The 12,704-nt window shown below is 49.2% G+C and overlaps 1 protein-coding gene across 3 annotated transcripts in view; it reads left to right on the top strand.

The window, feature by feature from the left end:
• Positions 1–12,704, top strand: part of RBM19 (RNA binding motif protein 19) — a 189,046-nt gene that overhangs the window by 138,027 nt on the left and 38,315 nt on the right. The gene's annotated exons all lie outside the window — the stretch shown is intronic.

The raw sequence follows: 12,704 nt of genomic DNA on the forward strand, positions 1-12,704 counted from the left end.
TGACCTGGGTGAATATAAGAGCTGGCTTTGATAGTGACCTGGGTGAATGTAGAGCTGGCCCTGGTGCTGACCTGGGTGAATATAAGAGCTGGCGTTGGTGCTGACCTGGGTGAAAGTACAGCTGGCCCTGGTGCTGACCTGGGTGAATGTGAGAGCTGGCTTTGGTGCTGCTGGGATCACAGACTGGGCTGTACTGGAGGAGCATTAGATTTCTAGATCTAGTTCTGACCCTTACTAGCCTCCTGACTTGTATAATTCACTTATTTCTCTGAAATGGGGATCACAGTACTGACCTGGCCACATACTCACATGATTTTAGCAGGGACCAAATGGCACAATGACTACAAAAGCAGTCTACTTTGTAGACCACAAAGCATCCTATGGACAGAAAAGGTCTTTATGGGGCAGCAAGGTCTGGAGTCAGGAAGATCTGAGTTCAAATCCTGACTCAGACACTTACTAGCTGTGTGACCCTGGACAAGTCCCTTAACCTCTTTCTGCCTCAGTTTCTTTCCCAATAAAAGGGGGGTGATAATAGCACTTATCTCTCAGTGTTATTGTGAAGATCAAATGAGATAATAATTGTAAGTGTTTAGCACAATGCCTGGCATATAGTTCTACATAAACATGAGATTAGATGTTGTTGTTGTAAATGTTAGCTTAGATGTTGTTTATTGATGATGATGATGATGATGGGGGGGGGGGGTGGTGACAATGATGATAACAAAAACGACAATGACACATGACATGGTCCCTCCCCTCGAGAAATTGCTCTTCCCGCACATACATAGGCAGCACAGAGGGGTCTCTGCTCTCTGTGTCACATGCTGTTTACCTGAGACTTATTTATATTGGTGCCGGAGAAAGGTGAGGGCGGGGAGGGGGGAAGTGGGGATTGTCCCACAATGATGGAATCATGTATCTTTTGAGTAGTTTTGCTGTTTCGAAGACAGACTACTGGACTAAAAATCAGGAGACATGTATTGAAATACCATCTCAAACACTCACCGGCCTTATGACTTTGACTTTGGGACTTCTCTGAGCCTCAGTTTTCACATCTTCAAAATAAGGGTGATGACAGGGTGGCCAGGTGGCGCAGTGAGTAAGAGCGCCGGCCCCAGAGCCAGGAGACCCTGGATCGGTTCTGGCCCCAGATACTTAACATCCACACAAAATAACTGGCCATGTAACCTTGAGCAAGTTACTTAACCCCAATTGCTTTAAAAAGAAAAAAAAAATAGAGGTGATAGTTCTTACATTATCCACTTCAGCAGGGTGACTGTGAAGGAATAGTTGTGTTACTGTGTAGAAGCTGTTATGGTTGTGATTCTGCACTCCTTTTGAGTGGATGCTAAGCAATGCTAGGAAACCTGGGCTTTTGGAGACCTGTGACAGGGGTGTGACATTGGAGTGTGGGTCACATCTGCTTTGCAGAAGAGCACTGATCCCTGAGAGATCTAGAACAAAAGAAACAGAGTTAAAATTTATTAGATGACTTGACGGTCAAAAGCTCAGGTCTCACTATAGATGCTGGTGCTTAGAAGGAGTGCCTTCCTTTTATTGACAGCCATTGACAGGCTCAAATGCACTCGTTGGCAAATATTTGTGTAAGGGACTGTCCCCAGAGCAGAGGTGTGGGCTAGAGATCAATGGCCCTTCCCACTTCCCCTCTTGGTGGCCCTCAACACCAGCTGAGAAAAGTCCCATCTAAGCAGTTCTGACTGGGTTTGGAAAGAAGTGCCTTTCAATAAATTGAGTGCAGAAACAGAATTGTTGCCTAAACCTGGAGGAAAAACTCCTTGGTGAGCATTTCTGTGAGGCTGCTCACCATCCAGAGCCTTCAAGGAGCTCAGAGACGAAGGCTTGAGCTTTGAGAGCTGAACAGTAAGCAAAGACCATTTTCTCTTGTCTGAGGTAGCCCAGATACCTTTACTATACCCTGGCCTTTGTTCAGACCTTTAAGTAGGCAAGGTGGCACTGGATTTGGAGTTAGTCTCAACTCTTTGAGATTAATGGGTTGGAATCAGTGACCTCTCAAGGCCTTTCTGATTCTTGATCTCATAGGCAGCAGCATGGTATAAGTGGAAGGAATGTTGGCCTTAGACCTGGAGAACCCAGGTTCAGATCTTGGCTCCGCTCCCCAGTACCTGTGTTGACCTTGAGCAAGTAACTTCATGACCTTGTCACGACAAGGTAACATCAGTAACTTCATGACAGGTCAGTCACTCCTTATGTCCAGGATACTGTTACCTCATCTGAAACATCCCTTGGAGACTGCCCAGTCCAACCCCCTCCCTGACAGCTGAGACATCAGTCCTTCTATACCTGTACCTGTACTAAAGCCCTACAGAGATAAGTCATCAAACATTTATTATGTACCGACTGTGTGCAGGGCATTAATGCTGACTGCTGAGGATTAGGAGGTAGAGGGTAGGGATGGACAAGACCTACGATCTTATTGATACAGGGGATGCCTAGAGAGCAAAGTTCAGTGACTTTCCCAGAGCTTCAAAACCAATATGGGACATAAACAAGGTATGAACCCAGGCCTTCCTGCCTTGGGGACCAGTTCTCAGTCCCCAGTGTCCCAGCGACCCATTTATGCTAATGCAAGGTTGTTCTGAAGCTCAAAAGAGACTGTGTAGAGCATGGTGAGGTAGGTGCTGTGGGTTTAGCCCAGTTTGCAGAGAGGAACAGGAGGTGTGGGTTGTCTTTTGCCCTTGGTCACATAGCCATAAGTCTGATGGGGGATTTGAACCTGTGTCTTCCTGCTCCAAATCTTTCATCTCCAACCTTAGCTTGGCAGGACAACTGGACAGGGGAAGAGAAGCCCCTCAGACTGGGAGAAGAGCAGACCCTCACAGAGGCCCTGCACCCTGCCTGAAGGTTCTCGAAGGCTAGTTCCCTGCTGTAGAGACAGACTCAAGTCTTAGGGCGCTGTGGGTAGAGAGACCTAAAAAAGGGCAGACAAAAGTCTTGGCCTTAAAGGACTAAAATAGAACTTCTCAGAAGATCCAGATAGCATGCTACTGTTAAGTAAAAATAAAGTATACACAGACTGATGCAAAATCATTTCAGGAGGGGCTGTGGACCTTGTGTAGGAGGTGGGCCCACCAAGGACCACGTATGCAAAGGCCAGGAGGTGGGAGATTTTAGTTTTGGCCAGTTCCCCCAAGGGTGGCCCTCTGTGCTTGGAAATGCACTCCCTCTTCCACAGCATAGACTCCCCAGCTTCCTCCAGGGACCACCTCCCAGATGAGACCTCCCTCCCCACCCCACACCAGTAAGGTACATCTTGAAATGATGTTGCCTCATTCCATGTACACTTTCTATTTACTTGGCAGTCTACTTGCCATCTCAATCCTTTGAGCAAAAGGCTGCTTTTCCCTCATCTTTTTCTGTCCTTTCCCTCGTGTCAGAAACTTGCTGGCACCTCCTAAATCCCCTGTTGTTGTTTGATTCTGTTTTCCCCCCATTGTTCTGAGTTCTCTGGGATGCCAGCCTGGCAGATAGTGAAGGCAGATGTGATCGGTGCCCAGTGCCCGCCCTCCCTCCCTCAACCACCAGACTTTGCCAACGAGTCACTCAGTGCTCGAATCGAGACCCCGCGTTGCCCTGGGCCTGGCTTGCCTTTCTACATCCCCCAGCCAATAGAAATCTTGTTTCATCCCAGCCGGGGCCATAAGACTGTGACAAAGGAAGCAGAATCAACCCCATGTGGAAGGTTGGCTCAGGAATGAAAAGGAAAGGGTTTTAATGACTTGCTGGGTCCTGACAATGAGCTTTCTGGTGGCATTCTGACCTTGGAGCCGTCTTCAGGGTCTGTGGGGGTATGAGAGGAGGGGGAACATGAGAAAGCCCCAGCACCAAGCAAGAGCCTTAGGTTGTTTGCATGATGGAAACCTACAGTGAGCCCAGGCAGTGAGCTAAGCACGGTCCCCATCCTTGCCCTTTGGCCTGGGAGAGGGCAGGCCAGTTAGGGTGTTCCAGCTGCCTGCAGAGGCGATCAGTGTTGACTGCCCAATGCTGGGTATGTGCTTCTGGCTCTCAGATTCACCCCCAGGGCACCCATGATACAGGTGGGGAAATTCCATCACCAGTGTGTCAGGCGGTCTGTTCAAAGCCAGAGAGCCCCTCCTTACCTTGCTATCTATCTAGCTCCCTTAGCTTCCTTCCTAGCCTCCAAAAGAAGCCATTTCTCCTGCTTTTCTTAGGCTACACTATGAAAGTGCTCCCCCCTCTTCCTCCTACTCAGCCCAGACTGAGTCTGATTTCCTAATGGGAGTGAGGCACAGCAGGCCAGAGCCCCCAACTGCACTGGGAGGCTAGCCTCAGTTTCTGATGATTGGGACTCACACACTTACACAGACAAACATCATATAATTCACACACATGCCACTCACACATCACACACTCACACAGAGGCACACCACTCACATACACGCATTATTCACACACACTGCACCCTACATCCCTAAATCCATCCCTAAATACACCTTGTCTCTTTTTTCTGAAGCCCTAGGAAGTCACTGGAAGGAATCTTCCTAATTCCAGGAAACAGAGCAACAGCGTGGTAACCAGAACACAGTAAGCACTAACTAGCCACTTCCCAATCCGATTGAGTCTAAGAAGGTGCACCCTGCTACTGGAGCTCCCCACGGATGGGCTGCCTGCCTCCTGGGTAGTGAGCTCCCACTCACAGGATCACAGGAGCAGAGCCAGAAGGAGCCTCAGGGGCCATCTAGTCCAGTCCAGTTCTTTTTTTTTTTTTTTTTTTTTTTGGTTACAGCTGTAGAAACTCAGGACCACAGAGAAGTGGGGTGATTTGGCCAACATCACACCTCTATTAAATGACAGCATTGGTCAAAGGGTCATAGATTTAGAGTTGGAAGTGACCCCAGAGGCCTTCAGTTTACAAAAAAGGAAATTGAGGACCAGTGAGATACGTGACTTGACCAAGGTCACACAGGACACATGGCGAAGGGTTGGGATTTGAACCCAGACATCACCTGGCAACCAGTCCAGCCTTCTTTCTACTACACTGTGACATCACCCAAAAACGGTCTGGCAGAGATTGGGTGGCCACTTGTTCAGTCTTCCTGGGCTGAGTGGAAGGTTGGACTGGATTCAATTCTATTTGGCAAATATTTTTTCAGTGTCTACTGTGTGCAGAATTGACGAGATGACTTAAGGTCCCTTCCAATTCTGCCTGGCGGTGGGGCTTTATTGATTGCTTCTTCTAATTCTGCTTCCAAAAGGTCTCCTCCTGCAGGTGAGCCGAGCCTTTAACATTAAAATCGGGGGCTGGGGGAGATTCCCAGAGCTCTCTGAAGCCTGTCTGCACATCCTATCACTCAGAAATGGAATTCTTTTTTCTTCCACATAAACTGCTCTTAGATCCCAAGAAGTGCAGGGACTGTGATCCTCCCCCACCTGCTAAACACACAAGTTTCTGAATAGCATCATGAGGAGGACCCCTTGAAAGTCATCTAAAAGTTGCCCCAAGGGGTGCCTTTCCAGGAGGGCTAGTGAGACCCTAAACTGAGGGGAAACGGGAGTCATGTGTTGTTATAGAAAGAATACAGCTGACCTGGATTCGAATCCTACCTCTGCTTCCTGAAGAAGTCCCATACTTCCACTTTTATTTCATCCCTTTGAGGACCTCAGTTTCCTAATAATGGGGAATTGGTCCCCTTCTAACTATGTGATGCAGTAAGCCTGGAATAAGGAAGACCTGAGTTCAAATCCGGCCCCAGACACTTGCTGACTGTGTGATCCTGGGCAAGTTTTTAACCTCTATTTGCCTCAATTTCCTCACCTGTAAAATGAGAATCATGATGGCATCTACCTCCCAGGGCAATTGTGAGAATGAAATGAGAAGAGTTTAGCACAGCGCCTAGAACATAACAAGTGCTATAGAAATGTTAGCTATAATTAGTAATAATCCGGGCCAGTGTGAAGTAAGACCTTCCCTCACTTCAGCCTTCTGCATCTTCCTCCCCAAGGAGAATAAGATTTCTCAGATAAGCTTTGGTGCCCCACTTGTGAGGAAGGAGCTGTTCCTCTGTGCCCATGGGCAGGGGGTGAGCTGAGAGAGTACAGAAAGGAAAAAGAAAAGAAAGGAAGTGGAGAGTCGGGCCCTGGCTGTGTCCCTTTCTTCCCAAGCTTGTTCCAGACCAGCAGGGTCATGGCAGCCAGAAGCTTTCAGGGCCTTGGCAGGCCCAGATCGCTGCAAGTGCAGCCTGGAGAATATAATGGGGCGGAAGAAATCCAATGTCACAAGCCTCTGTTTTACTGCTCTCCCCAGCCGGGGAGGCCTGAGCAAATAGGTTTTATTTGGCCACGAGCAGAACTCCACAGCTTGGAGTTTTCTCATTCGAGCCAGGGCAGACAGCTCCTATACTTACCTTTTAGCTCCTGAGCTGAGAGCTTCAGTGAGATTTGCATAAGGAGTGACTTACCAGCGGGGCTGAGGCTGGGCTGGGCTGGGTTGGTTTCTCATCCAGAGCCAGCTCAGAACCAGGATTTCTGAAGGCAGTTCAGTTCCTGGGACCTGGAAGGGACCTTAGAGCCCAGCAAGGCCACCCTGATCCTTTTACAAATGAGGAAACTGTGGCTGAGAGGGCTTGAATGACCTGGCTGTTGTCACGTCCTGCACCCTATCCATTGCTACACACTTCCTCCCCATCAGTTTAGCAACATTTGATAAAGACTTACCTTGTACCATGCCCTGTAAGAGGGGCTGCTGATACAAAGAGGGAAAGCCTATTATTAAAGAGCTGATTTGACCAGGTCACTCCAAGCTCCCCATAACCTTCAGTGGCTCCCCATCACCTCCAAAATCTAATATAAAATTCTCTGGCATTCAGTTCCCCCCACTCACATCTTCCAGTCTTCTTACACCTGACACCCTATCACTCCTACATACTCTGGGTTCCAGTGACACCAACTTCCTTGCTGTTCCTTGAAAAAGACCTTCTGTCTCCTGAGCCATCATGCCGGGGAGTTTCTCCCTCTTCTCTGCTTCCTGGCTTCCATGACATCTTTCAAGTCCCCTCTCAAATCCTGCCTTCTACAAGCCTCTCCCAGCACCCTTCAATGCTGGCGTCCCCTGTCTGTACCTTGTTCGTCAGTGACTGTTTACATCTTGGCCTCCGTCATTAGACTGTGGGATCCCCAAGAGTCTTTCTTTGTATCCCCAGCATTTAGAAAGTGCCTGGCACACAGCAGGTGCTTAACAAATATTTGTTGGCTTACTGAGGGGCAACAGTAGAGACTCAGTTTCCAGTGGCACTTGCAGTTCAGTAAGCCACTTGGTCTCTCTGGGCCTCAGCACCTTCCTCTCGAAAGTGAGGGCACTGGGTGAAGTCACAGCTTCCTTGTCTTCCTGTGTCCTTACCCCCCTGGGCAGTCAGTCTAATTGACTTCTCAGAATCAGGTTTTTAAGTGCATGAAATTAAATGCAGAACATTATTAAAAACACACACACAAATAAATTAGCAAAACTTTTTTTAAAACAAAAACCCAGGCTAAGAATCCTTGGGCTCCACAATTTCTTAAGTTCCTTCCCGCTCTTAGCCTATGGTTCCCAGAGCCCTAGGGCATCCCACTTTTCCTATTCCTTCACTCTACACGCACACACACACACATACCATCTTTGGGCTTGAAAGTAATTGCCAAGCAAGTCAGTGAATTTGTGATTTAAAATACCTCTTTCCTTGGACTCTTTTGAGCTGCCTAGAACCTGAAGACCCTCTTCACCTCCCCTGCTGCCTAGTGCCTGTCTTCTATGTTCCATGATGGTAGACCTTAGTCTTGAGCAACAGGGACTCCAGGATTAGCCAAGGTAGGGTGCCTATGGGGTGAAGAGGGGCAGAAAGGAATTAGGAGACCAACTGGAAATGTTTCCTAAGTTCAGACCAAGAGCCATCCTTTGTATCACTGGTATTGCTGTCTGGCCTTGAGTCATAGAACACAATAATAGCCTTTGAAAAATGGAGGTTGAGGATGACAGATCTGGCAGTGTACAGGAGTGTGGGGGTTGTACCCAAAAGATGGATGAGTCACCCAGAGAGAGGGAAAATTACCCAGTGAACTCTCCATGTGCTTCTCTGGAGTCCTTAAAAATTTCAGCAGAAACTGTGCAAGGCTCCTGCCTCAGCACAGTGGACAGCACCCCTGTGGTGAACGTGAAAAGAGGACATGGCCAAGGGGCGCACAGGCTGGGTGGGCACAGAGGGAGAGCATGCCCACACTGAGCCATCACCGATTTGCTGGAGCATGGGAGGCATGGGAAATATGTCTTCCCCCAACTTGGTGGGGGGTGCCAGGAGAGGGCGATGCCCTGGGCCAGATGTATACTATAGAGTATAGACTCTTGCACCCACATCCACAATCCCTTCGCCAGCACAGTTGGCAAAGGCAGAACTGGGGAAAGGAAAATCAAAAAGCTGGGCTCATTTGGGTCAAGTCAGCCCCTAGAAAGGGTGCAAATGGGTGGCAGTGAGGGAGACAGAGCCGCTGTCTGAGAGATGACCATCTTCCCCATGGAGGTAGCCGGTGTTCATCAGAGCTGCCTGAAAGGCGAGTGTGCTCGTGAGTCCATCTTGAAATCTCTCTCTCCATCTCCATCCCATCCATCCCCTGCCCCCCCCCGCCCCCTCTCTTTCTCCTTTCCCATCCCCCTGCCCCTCTGCCTCATTGAGTAGTGTTTGGAAATATTTCCGAGTGATTCAGTAATATCCTGCACACTCTCCCGCTCTCCCGGGAGTTTCTGTCCGTGCAGGGAAGGTACTTGCTCCCAATCCCGCTAAATTACTATTGACTTGTGTTCTCTGCGCTCCACAAACATTTCACTCAGCCATCACCGGCAGGGCCAGCAATCCCCTGCTAGGGGTAACGTGGGAAGCCAGCTGCGCGGGGCCATTTTTCCTACTCTTCCCCATCGATCAAAGAATTAAAGTGGCAGACGGAGAATTTCAGACTGACTTAGGATGGAAGGGAATGAATTGGGATTGGAGGAAGCCTCAGGGGCCTGGAGACAGGGGGTGAGGAGGAAAGATAGGGGAAGAGTGAAACTTCCCTATGGGGTGGGAGAGCAGGGTTAGGGAGGAACTGTTTTCTTTCTGACTGAGACAGGCTAGCAAAACACGCTCCCCCCCCCCCCCAGCACCAATGGGGACACACACACATGTACACACATACACACAAGTTTCTGGGTAGTTTATACCTCCAAGTCAAACCAAGTTTGGGGGGTTTATTTTTGAAAGAATAGAGGGCATATCTCCAGTTGCTGGGTTTGTTTTTTTCCTAAGAGATGCCCCAACTCCCTCACCCTTTGGTTTGGTTTGGTTTGGTTTTCTCCCCCCAACAGCCAAACCCTTCTTGTGGATGCTTCTTGGCCTCTGCTTTCCATACAGTTATCTTTTCCTTCATACATCCGTGTCATTTTCACCTCTAGACATCCCTACCCCCACATCCCATTATAATGCCTGTGTTAGATCATCCCTTACCAAAGCCAGTGCTTGTGGTTCCCTGGCCCTGGAGTCAGAGGATCTGAGTTCAAATTCTACCTCTGACACTTATCACCTGTGTGACCTGAGCCTTTGTTTCCTCATCTATAAAATGATTGTAATAATATTACTGACATGACAGGTGAGCATGAAGAGAGACACTGTCTAAAGCAGAATGAAATTCTGGAAGCCACACCATGTAAACAGGATTACCAGATCGCTGCTCTTAAGTCCAGTCTGACCCCTTCATATTATGGCTGAGAAAATGGAACCAAGGTAGACATAAGGGGTTTGTGTAAAGTCACATACACAGCTCGTAAAGGTCAGGAGTCGGATTTGAACCAAGATCCTCTTCATTCAAAGCCAGAGGTCTTTCCACTGACGTCAAAAAGTCAAGCCAATATCTTGCCCCGCTCTGTTCTCATCTGCAGAATGAGAGCTGAAACAACTTCTGGGACTGGGGAATTCTTTTATAAAGCCCCAGCCCCAAGACTTGCAGGCTTCTAGCTGGAGGTAAGGCCAGGGAGTCTGCAAGGCCAGAGTTCAAATCCTACTTCAGACACTAGCCCTAAGTCTTTAGGAAAGTCACTGAACCTTAGTCTGCCTCAGTTGCCTCATCTGAAAATTGGGGCTAGTAATAATACTCATACTACTTCAAGAGGTAGATCTGAGGAGAAGGTTTGGTAATGTGTAATGGAATCAAACCTTATTATAACATATGCCCGAATATTTTTAAGCAATGCTTTCTTTGTGCTAAGTACTGAGGACACAAACGCAAAAGCACAGGCTTTAGAGCCAGAAAGACCTGAGTTGAATCCTGCCCTGGACACTCCCTAGGGGTGTGGCCCAGGCTAAGTCACTTAGCCTCTCAACCTCAATTTCTCAGTCTGTAAAATGGGGATAAAAATAGCACCTCTTCCCCATGCCCCAGGTTTTTTTGACAACCAAATGAGATAACACGTCAAGTGCTTTGCACGTTATATAAATGCTGGTTGTCGTTATTAGTATTACTTTTATTATTCATTGGGAGTGAGGGTAACAAGTATTATTAGGTGCAAGTCACTGCAGTGGGCCATAGGGGAGTAGATTGACACGACCCATCCAGGATCAATGGCAGCTTCTGGAGCTAGTGGGGAGATTGAAAGTTAAGCCGGACTTTTGGAAAGGCTGCCAAGATTATAACCTGGGGGCCTGGCTGAAACAATAGCCCAGGCAGGACAGTCACAGTTCTGGACAAGTGGCCCCAACACAGAAGTCCCAGGGGTGAAGGGGATTAAAACTTGCATGCCGAGGGGGCATCTGGGCCTGCTGGCAAATGCAGCCCCTGTTCTGGGTTCTCTGTGAAGAGGCCCTGGATGATGATAAGTCCTCTGTATCAGAAAGGTCTCCTCTAATAGTTTCAAAGACAAGGAAAGAGAAACCCTAAGTGGAAGGTACCCCGGGGGTTCAGTTAGCCTTGTCCCTGTCTCTAGATCCCTAGAAGAAAGCATTCTTAGTCCTTTCTGAGCTGGCCTGGAGGTCTTCAACCTTCCTGGCAAGGTCAGTGTGGCCAAGGGGAAAGAGCACTGGCCTTGAAGTTCTGACCTGGGTTCAGATCCTGGATGCACGCGCTCACTTGTGCATGTGTGTGTGTGTGTGTGTGTGTGTTTCTGTGAGTGTGAGAGACAGTCTGACAGATGAGACAGTCACTTCCCTTCTTGAGCCTCAGCTCCATTCTCTGTAAAATGAGGCGACTGGACCGTCCAGCCTCTGAGGCTCCTCCCAGCTCTCACTCTGGAGTCCTTTGGGCTCCAGGCTTCAGGCTCAGCCCTCCACCCACTGCCCCAGCCCCTCCTTCCTTGTCCCCTTTTCCTGTGTGTTCCCTCAAGGGCCTGTTTCAGGTCAGATCCCAGCCCTGACAGGTGAGGCATGAGCGGGGACGCCCTGCCCCTCTCCGGAGTCTCCTCCTGCTCCCACTTGCCTTCCTCAGGCCTCAGGAGAAGTCTTGCTTTCCTCCTCCACCCTAGCAAGTTCCCCCCAACTCCTTCCTTTGCCCGCCTTCCTCCGCATGCAGACGGCGGCAGCGTTGGGGACGTGGGGGGAGAAGCGACATCCTGGCATTCTGTCAAGGAATTAATTGAAAAATAAAATCATTAGATGGGAACTCCAGAATTGCAAAATGGTGCGTGGGGGGGAGGAGGCAGGGAGGGGGCACGAGGGGGCCGGGTGAGCTTTTTGTCAAGTTAATTTCTTGTGTATTGACGTTTGCTGACATTCACTTCTTGTTTATCTTCCAATGCAGCTGTAGTGCTCAAAGAAAATGTACAGCTCACAGTGTTTGTTTATTTTACACCTTTCTCCGGGTTCTGCATTATGTTTGTTTGGTGAAAACCCAGTGAGGCTTTTGATGTCTGGGAAGTGGGATTTCAGCAGCTGTTCCCTGGAAGCAGGGTGTGCTTCTCGCGGAGGCAAGCGAGCCAAAAGGAAGGGGAGGGAGGAAGGGGGATGCGAGGGTTGATGGGCACCCTCCCTCCTCTCCCGCCTTAGGGAAGCCTGAGCCCCTCCTGGGAGGGTCAGCCAAGAGGTGCTGAGATGAAGGTTGACCAAGGACTCTCCCTAGAGTCAGAGGGCCTGGGTTCAAGTCCCACCTGAGTGACCTTGGGCAGGTCCTTTCAATATCCTGAGCCTTGGTTTCCTCATCTGTAAAATGAGGGAGGTGGGCTAGACTTGTTCTGGAAGCTAGGCCATAGAATTAGACCTCAAATTTGGAGTCACCCAAGTGGGTGATGTCGCACGTGTCTCTTAGCCCCCCTGAGAACTTTACCTTCCTCATCCATCTAATAAGGAATTAGATTGGCTGATGGCTGACATCCCTTCCAGGTCTAAACCCTGTGATCTGTTGAGGGTTTGCTGCGCTGGGCACTTCTTTGAATGGGTGGGAGCACATGTCTGCTTCTTGCTACAAAGACAGCCCCTTCTAGGATGTCAGTAAAAGGCACGTCCCCTGAGGACAGGCCTCCCTCACTTTGCCTGTGTGTCCCCAGTGCCTCAGAACCAATATCAGGTGCTCAATAAATGTGCCTCGATTGGTGGACTGACCTCTTAAGAGCCCTCCCAGCTCCAAATCTGATCTCAGACGACTGCCTTCAGGGGTCCTGGTGCCACTATGCAAAGTGCCCTCACCTCCAAGCCTCAAAATCCAGATTCTCCTTC

Source organism: Petaurus breviceps, unplaced genomic scaffold, assembly GCF_028583685.1.
Source record: "Petaurus breviceps papuanus isolate PSGF00001 unplaced genomic scaffold, PetGlider_PUasm1.0 99, whole genome shotgun sequence".
Taxonomy (NCBI): domain Eukaryota; kingdom Metazoa; phylum Chordata; class Mammalia; order Diprotodontia; family Petauridae; genus Petaurus; species Petaurus breviceps.